The 8,161-nt window shown below is 38.0% G+C and overlaps 1 protein-coding gene across 1 annotated transcript in view; it reads right to left on the reverse strand.

Annotated features, from left to right (window-relative positions):
* LOC112454384 overlaps window positions 1–3,444 on the reverse strand; it is a 120,113-nt gene extending 116,669 nt beyond the window's left edge. The window contains exon 1 of the mRNA XM_025015743.1: window positions 2,867–3,444. The gene's annotated coding sequence lies outside the window, so the exon portion shown is untranslated. The remainder of the gene's footprint in view (window positions 1–2,866) is intronic.
* Between the last annotated feature and the right edge of the window lie 4,717 nt (window positions 3,445–8,161).

The raw sequence follows: 8,161 nt of genomic DNA on the forward strand, positions 1-8,161 counted from the left end.
CAAACAGGTAACGTCGGGTTACACACTCGCCCACAACGGGAGTCGACCTTCGCTCGCGGTGTAAACGTAGCCCTCCGCCCGCGGACGCGGCACATCCTTCGTGTTCCCAGCAACGATGGTTATGGATCACCGTCCCAGGCTACGGCAATCGTGGACAATGGGCCGTACTAATAACCCGACGAACGAAGCGGGAGCGGGAGAGAGGGAGCAGTTTCTGACCGGTCCTAGCCCTGAGCCGGACATTAATTTGGACCGGACCGGCGCTTCGTACAAAATGCCTAACTCCCGAATAAAGCCCGATAACAATCAGTCGACCGACGAATAGATTGGAAAAGCCGACGCGCGCGCCGATGCGTTCCACGATTTGTTCTCTTGTTCTTGCTTGCGTAATTATTGGAATCGACCGTGCCCGCGGGACAAAGGAGCTTCACGATCTCACGGAGGAGGAGGAGGAGGAAGCGCTCGAAAGAAGGAACCGTACGAAATATTTACATAATTATGCATACGCAATGTCAGTTTGAGCAAAGCTGCGCAATTAGCCGCCCGGAATGTCCACTACGATTTATGAACGGATAATTAACGTCAATTCTTTCGGTTGCTTTCAGAAAAAAGCGCAATGATCGCTCTTCGGTTCTTCGTCAAGTTTTGAAACAATGCACGAGAATGTATGCGTATCATTCTTAAGCCGGTTCCAGACGCGTCCACTCGTAAGATACTTATCAAGTCGAGACAAACACGGATGATCCCAACATGTATCGCACGATTTTAGTATTAATGTAAATAAAATTTTAATGTAAGATTTGTTCTAGGAAAGAACTCATGTATAATACGCGGATGCATTATTTGTTAAATAAAAACGATTTTATATATTTTAATTCTACATCTCAATTTGCATCGATTAATTTATCACGTAATTAAAAAAAAAACTCGTATCTCCCTTCGTGACGTTACTGCAACTATTCTACCTGATCTATAATCGAAAAAACTAAGACCGTCGAGTTTCTTCATGTGAGAAACCCGTCCTTTAAGACGATGGTTCGCTCGGCGGAATAAGCCAGAAGCCTTTGTGCCGGTCGTTCGTGATCGAGTGGTTACCGCGCCCGAAGGTAGAGAGGAAGCCGGGTTCGCTTACCGGCTCAAACGCTTTAACCACCTGCTTCCGAAATTTGAGCGCCGCGCGTTTGAGCGTATACACATTTTCATCGACGGTTCTATCTTTCGTCGTCGTCCGAGACGAAATGCTGCGTAATCAGAGGAGGAACACTGATCGTCCGTCACGACTGTCATGAGCTAATATTTGTCGAAGATCTAAATTTTCCAACGCTGGCTTCAGAGACTTACCTCACACCAATATTGGGTACTATTTAATTTCGGCATTTCTCTCGGCATTTCTTGGATATAAGGCTTTTAACCCGTATTTATAATTGTTACATAGATATCATATCGAAAAGTGGCTTATCATATAAAATAAATAAAGTTTTTTATCAAAAGACACAAACGATTCAATATATAATTATATTTCAATCTATTTCCAAGAAATCTGACGTCATTAAAGATACACGGAGAAAAATTTATAGTAAATATTACTATGGTGTCGCACTAGCTGCGGACCATCAAGACGCACAAGTTTAAATGCTACAGTCTTATAATAAAATTACTATGTCCATAACATAGCTATAATTATAGCATTAAATGCTATGATCGTAGCACTAAATGCTATGGACATAATAATTTTACTATAAGACTATAGCATTTAAACTTGTGCGTCTTGATGGTCCGCAGTTGGTGCGACAGCATAGTAAAATTTAATATAAAATTTTCTCCGTGTAGCGATTGGATTTCAGATTATTAAATGTATTTAAACAAAATATAAAATCAAATTATCAATAAATAACGATGGACAGACTATGAAAAATTAGAATAAAAATTGACTTACTCGGTATAAAAATAAATATAATTAATAATTATTAGCGCTTTTCTTTATTCAATAAATTATTTGAAACCTTATTACCTGACAGTAAAATATTTTATATTTCAAATGTATATCGCGAAGAAAATTTCTAAATGTTGCTTTCTCATATCGGTTTATATAACATTTAATCTTAGAAGCATATAGAAACCAAACTACTTGAAAAATATATGAGGAAGAGAAAGTAAGGCATAATTAAATTAGTTATTATTCCCTACTGTGTTTAATAAATAATATATTTATTTTTATTTCTCGTAAATATATAAAGAAGAAATATACACAAAGAATACAAAAATATCTTGTTCCAATCTTTATCGTCCATGAGATTTGAACGTCATGAAGGACTCAAGTAAAACTTTTATATTCCAACAATAAAAACAGAGAGAAAAATATTCTATTCTACGTAGAAGCGTGACATAGAAGTTACGCTATAAATATATAATAAAATTATTAATTATATATACCTTCATGGTGTTCTCAATTAAGTTTCCTGAAAATGTTTTATAAATTGACAGTTATAGATATTAAATCCAAGATTAAATATTAATACTATAATTTGTTTTAGAGCTTATCTGTTCCAAGATAACAGATCTGTATGAGATATATTACATTTATTTAGATTTTATGCTTTTAAATTGATTTATAATACATATGTAATTTTCACAGAGGTCTATATCTTAACAAAATAAATAATATCCCACAGATATGATGCGCAGCGGCGGAGCTGCAATTATGTTGAAACTATGTCGAACTATCAAACAGAAATATACATAATATACATAAATTATAGCAAAGTACAGAATAATTAATATCTAGAGCAATAATTGCTGCCCGTACATGAAATAATTTATAAATGGTTATGCAATAAATGAAATAAAATTATAATTAATAATTTACCTCATGATTGCTCCGTCATTGCTCGATGCCTCCCAGGCCTCCTCCTCTCAGATTCATCGTTACATTCGTACAACACAACACTCGCGAAAGATATTTAATTACAATCGCGCCGTACTAAATCACTGGAATAGGATAATCACGGCGTTTTGCCTGATACTCTCTCGACACTAATCGCACGCAACGCGTATCCTATTATTGTTCATTACTATGGAAAAATAATGCGAAAAAGATAGAAAGTTTGCGATTATTAGCCGCTCGTCTATCATCCGTTCCAACAGCGTACCAATAATAAAGTCTCGAAATCACGAGAAATGGTTTTATCAAATCGCAAATGTACAAACGTACCACGCAATCGATAATTATTAAAATACGGGCTGAGTTTCAAGAGTATTTATTAGCTAAATGTATCACCATCATGCTTAATTAAAAGTTTCATATACGCGAGGCGCGTTCTGTTTCCGATCAAAAAGTTCGAAAATGAAATCATGCGGAATAATTGCGTAAAAGCAGTCACAAGATTTATAGTTATTAATCGTGAGAGTTAATTAAGCGTACGTGCTAATGGACAGGCTAATTGTTCGTAGAAAATAATCGCATTTGATGTGTCCCGTTACTTGCCACGGTGACGGATTGAGAGATACTAACGCCGCGCGCCGCGCCGGCTCGAGTCTCACTGTGCGAATGATAACGCCCGGCGACCTTGTTTACGCGACTTTGTAACACGACGCGGACGCCACGCCGTGACGTCACGTATGACGTATATGTAAGCGTGTGAAGCACCGTCTATCGAAGTAAATAAATCGCGCGATTTATTCGTTTCACTAAAGAATGGAAGAATAAGAAATGGCTATAAAGTATTTCTTTTTATTTGTGATTTGTTAAAACTCCCCGCCAATTGATTTGATTTTGTTCGTTGTTAATTTGTAAAACTCGTGGATGTTGAACCGATCATAGGACTTTGAATTTTTTTACATTATTTTCACGATTGTTTCGACGGGATTTCGATTCCGCGACATACAATTGTAAAGTGCCGCGCGGTTATCTTATTCCAATAATTAGTACGCGCAATCGTAAATTAAATATGTTTCACGGGTCTTGTGCAGTGTGGTGTACAAGTGCAATAATGAATCTGAAAAGAAGAAACCTGGCAGGCATCGAACGACGACGGAGCAACCATGGAATGAGTGAATCATTATTTTATTTCATTTCTTGCTTGCATGCATAATAATTTATAATTATTTTATGTGCAAGCAACAATTATCCCTCTAGATATTAAAATTATTCTATATATTATTATAATTTATGTACAATAAATGTTTGATAATTCGACATAGTTTCAACATAGTTGCAACTCCGCTGCTGCGTATCGCATCTGAGTGATATTATTTTTTATTTTGTTAAGATAATAGATCGTGAAAATTATATCAGATTTATATACATATGTATGCATATACGTATAAAATATTATGTATATAGATCAAGTTAAAAGCACAAAAATATAAATGTAACATCTCATACAGATCTATTACCTTGAAATGGATAGGCTGGAACGAATTAATAAAAATATTTAAATATTTCTTGGAATTAATATAATTGTCAATTTATTAAATATTTTCAGGAAACTTAATTGAGAATACCACGAAGGTATACTTAATAATTCTATTTGATTAATTTTTATGTCATAAATTCTCATGTTAAATAGTACATCTACTCAAACTTTTAAAATATTTTTATTTCAATTCCTTTATGGTTTATATCTCGCGTTTTACTGTCAAGTAATATATTTCAAATAATTTATTTAATAAAAATTTTTCTTCTAATTTTTCATCTCCATCTTTATTTATTAATAATTTAACTTTTATATCATTTGAAACAAGAACGTTTAATAACGTAAAATTTAATAACTATCTCATCGTATGTAATATTACACAGTGATTTATAACAGTCGTGTACCTTAAACATAAAGTTTTACAGGTATAATCGTCTTTGCTTCTCACATTCGCTGAGTACGTCATCAGTTTGCAAGATATTTAACAATAAAATAATAACTTTAAAAATAACAGAAAAGACAATATAAAAATTTAGATTTATTTGGGCGAAATTGCTTATAGACCTTAGTTTTTCCGATAAGTTAGGTAGAATAATTGCAACAAGTCATAAACATAAACGTAATATTACGAAATTCAATTTTCACATAGACAATAATAAAGCCTATGTATAACCGAATTTGTAAACGCTGATAACGTGCCTGTACAAAGTGCCAAACCATTTCACCTAGCGGCCTATGTCTTTGTGTTTCTACAATCGATCAAGATAGCAAACACAGTAAAACGCCTGAAAAATACCTTCATCGCTGCACACCGTCGTATCATATTCAACCTGCAGTCTGTTGCGCCCTAAGCGTATTATCAGCCAATATTATATCAAAGCTTTATGGCTGTTTCGCGACCAAGCGTTGCGTAATAAACAACTCATAAAACATTTGCGTCGCAGTCATAAACTAAGGAGTATTCCTAAAGAAGCGAGGACCTCTTTCAAGATATTTCTTATCGGAGAAACATAAATTTCTCGTAAAGTATTCATAACTATCGTACAATCGCTGTGTATCGCTGTATTCGTGAAGCTGCCGATCCGGAAGATACAATTGTGCGGATTCCCGAGTCTCGAAAACTTTTATCATTACATTCAATGAGAGAGAGAGAGAGAGAGCTTCTTTGAAAAAGAATATACACGCGACGGTTAGAAGAAAATCGGTTTTCCGTTCTCACGTAATCTTGGAGCAAAGCGACTGCGCGTCCGGTGTTTCCTCGTGGGAAATAAATAGCATCGGTGATGTTTTCCATAAAACGTTGAAACACCCGATGGGCTCCTTTTGTACTACTTCCACGTAGACCGCGGCGCGGCGGTTTACTGAGTATCACGACCGTGAAGAGTCGACGGGGCGTTGCATAAACGGACGCAAACGGCTTAAAAGTTTCTTCCACGTGAAAGTAACGTGCTGAAAATAGGGAAAAAAGAGACGCGGCCGCAAGTCGGACGGGTTTTGCCCCGGCTCCGCCGTCGCGGAGTCATTAGCGGTGAATTAAACGGGCGAATCGTGTCACGGAAAGCAGTTAGAAACTCCCACAAATCGACACGGACTATCGTAATAACTTAGCCGAAATTTCATTAGGGAAGCCTGTGTAGCTGACGTTAAAGAACATTAAAGAATACAGCTGTGAATTCGGTTAAGAATGATTACGCCTACGTGCAAAAGTATTTGAAGTTGTACTCGACGCAGGAAAGCATTTAATACATAATATTAATAAATAATAAACCATTGACTTACTTAAATAATAATGCAGAGATAAGCTTAAGAATAAATTTAAAAAAAATTCATTCGTAATCTGCGGACAGATAAGTATAGAGATGTATGCAAGTATCACATTCTTATCCCACGCACCGCGCGTTCCTTACCCGCACGCACAACGCGCGGGGAGTGCAATCTTTATTTCACGCCAATAATCCTCCCACAGGAAGTCAGAAGCATGCACGCACACATTGACACACACACAGGGTATGAGAATCACTTTGAAACTTCTGCGAGGACCGTTGCGCCGCTACTTCTCTTTCTACAGAGTTTCTCTCGCCGCCGTAAACAACGCTTTTTTCTTTGCAAATATCATGCCAAATCAGAATTTTAGATTCCCAAGGATTTTCTCAGGAGATTTAGAACGAGCGTGCGTTTCATCTAATTTTTTCATCCGTTCTTATTCGTAAATTGTTTGTTTCGCGTTCGTCTTAAGTGGAAAGAGCAGTCCGTAAGGACTGGCGCAAGATTCTTTCTCAGCTGCGGACTCTCAATACAGAAAAGCAGATACCGAATTTATCATGGACCGTACATCCATCAGCAATTGCATTACGCCTTTCAATATCAAACGTGTACGTGTCATTCGTAAATTTATAAATGCATTTATAACGCGATGATAAATGACAATGTGTTGAAAGCTAAATAAATAGCTTAAGTAGAATTCACGATAATCACGCAAAAATCGTTCGCCAGAAGAATTCGCCGAGTGGGATATATATAAAGAGGAAGATGGGGCGGGATACGACGACCATTTATGTACACGACCGCCGCGCGCTTGTGCGAGCGCGCTCGAGCGTGTTCGTGCGTGCGGCGCACGCACTTCTGTAGATGCGAATATAGAAGACTCGGGATAAAGCAAAAAAAGGCATGGGACAGTCTCCGACGGCGGAAGGATACGTCTGGCAACAGTGCTGGGACTGGACCAGCTGATTGCAGCGCCAGGGCCGTCTTCACCCTTCCGAAATAAAAGTTTGTATTTTCAAGAAAACAGACTAGCTTAACTTGTTGCAGTATCACGTGGACAAATTAAATAAAAAAACTCACTATGACAATATTAACTTTGTTTAAACTTTTTCATAATATAAAATAAAATTGTAATTTTTTCCAAATAGAAATACATTTCTAATTAAAATTATTCCATGATTATATGAGAGGGGGAGAAGGATAATTTGGGCACTTGTCAGTGACCGTCTTGGCGGCAGTATACAGGCCGGAATTCTCGAATTCATCGTCGGTGCCAATGATCCGTCGCGCGGGTAAAACGTACTCATCTGGGACAAAGGACTGCCATTCGGCCTGGTTAACAATGCACCGGCACATTCGACGATTCAATAACTCCCTCGGCAGCGCGGAAAGGCGCCAAACCGGTTTCGTAATTCTCAAATGAACGATCGTCTCGTTTCACGTTGAGAACCTTTCGCGGAAGCTTTGTTCTATCTTTTACTTTTTCCGTAAAAATTAATCTGATCTGAGTGCAGGTTTACGAATTATTTAAGATTAAACAACGCGACGTTGATTTTTCGACGATTAATATAGAACGCACCGACCTGCAAACGCGTATTTCTAGAAGTTGCATCACGCACTCCGGGCGAAAATAATTTGTGATGCAACGCGTCGGAATACTGTGCGTCGAAAGCTGAAGAAGCAGGTGCCGGAGGACATTTATTTATCTCAGAACGCGAGGAAAGGACATGCGAATCGTAGCCTTCGCGGTCGGATCTTTATCATTCGACGTTCGATACGGTTCGCGAGGAGAGAGAGAAAGAGAGAGAGAGAGAGACCTCGTCAACGGTAAGAGTCGTTGGAATCCGGAATGTACGCTGGCAGCGAGATTAAAGTCGCGGTTCTCCGATTCGACCTGCCTACCCGAAGAATCTTTCCCCGATGGACCAGTTCCGGCAGCGCTGCCGCGCGCTATCGCGCTCGGCGAATGGGAATAGACTTCG

The sequence above is a fragment of the Temnothorax curvispinosus genome, unplaced genomic scaffold (genome assembly GCF_003070985.1).
Source record: "Temnothorax curvispinosus isolate PA1 unplaced genomic scaffold, ASM307098v1 QBEX01005011.1, whole genome shotgun sequence".
In the NCBI taxonomy this organism is placed as follows: domain Eukaryota; kingdom Metazoa; phylum Arthropoda; class Insecta; order Hymenoptera; family Formicidae; genus Temnothorax; species Temnothorax curvispinosus.